Genomic DNA, 1,074 nt, shown 5'->3' with positions numbered 1-1,074 from the left:
AACAAGAAATTTACAATAGCAATTTGATCTCTGTGCAGAATTTCGTTGTTATGCAGAACAATGCACGCCACAATATGATGGGGAGCATCTGACATGTTCACAAAGGGCAGAAAATGAAGCCTCCTCCACAAACAGTGAGCATGGCCAAAGGTGTGCTCAATTCTGGCTCGAACTTCACACAGTTGTATAGACTATTCCGCTGTAAGAGCTAATCGCGATAGTCTCGAAAAACAAATGCACCGGAGGTCACCTAAAACCGGCCCCAGAGGTACTTCTTGGAGGAAGAGTGATTCGAAGAGTTCGCCTCTGCGGAGCAAGGCGCAGCTCCGGGAGTCCCTCCGCACAGTGGGCTAGAATCCAAAAAAAAGCGGACATAAATCATAACAGTTATTGGGTGCATCGCACATACGATATCGGTATGTTCAGGGGGGTTTTCGGGTGCGCTGATTCCATATTTTTAATAATTTTGAACTTTTAGGAGGCGGATCCAGGTCAAAAAGGGGGGGAGTTTTCAAAATCTTACTCAAATCACGTGAAAGTTCGGTTACGGAGGTCTACGGTTGCGCTGATTGTTGCTGATTTTTTGCTGATTTTTACAATTTATTTTCGAATTTTTACGATTTTTTCTCCATTTTTACAATATTTTACGATTTTTTAAATAGGTTGTTGTTTGGATTGTTTTCTGATTTTGTAGGACTCTGCATGATTTTTTAAGGGATTTTTGACACTTTTTCAATGATTTCATACGAGGTGCAGTCGGTTAGGCGACCCTATTAGGCCGCGCCACCGCAAAGTCCACCAACATTCGTCAAAAACAAGTCTTTTTCTCGCAAGACCGCAAAATACCGCAAAAACCGACTACGGGATCTTGTAAACAAGGTTTCGAACTTCAAGAATCAATTGTCGGTTTCTTTGATTTTTCATGATTTTGTTACTTACGGCCTTTTCAAGTTGGCCCAAATCGCAATCGGGGGAGAGTTTTACTTTTCAGTTTTTTTGGGGGGTGGGGGGTAAATAATTGATGACCTGCACCTGGATATGTTTCGTTGTGTTTAGAACAACACGTCAGCAAAC

Source organism: Frankliniella occidentalis, unplaced genomic scaffold (assembly GCF_000697945.3).
Source record: "Frankliniella occidentalis isolate FOCC.00 unplaced genomic scaffold, Focc_3.1 Scaffold121, whole genome shotgun sequence".
NCBI lineage: Eukaryota > Metazoa > Arthropoda > Insecta > Thysanoptera > Thripidae > Frankliniella > Frankliniella occidentalis.
This window is presented reverse-complemented; position numbering follows the sequence as displayed.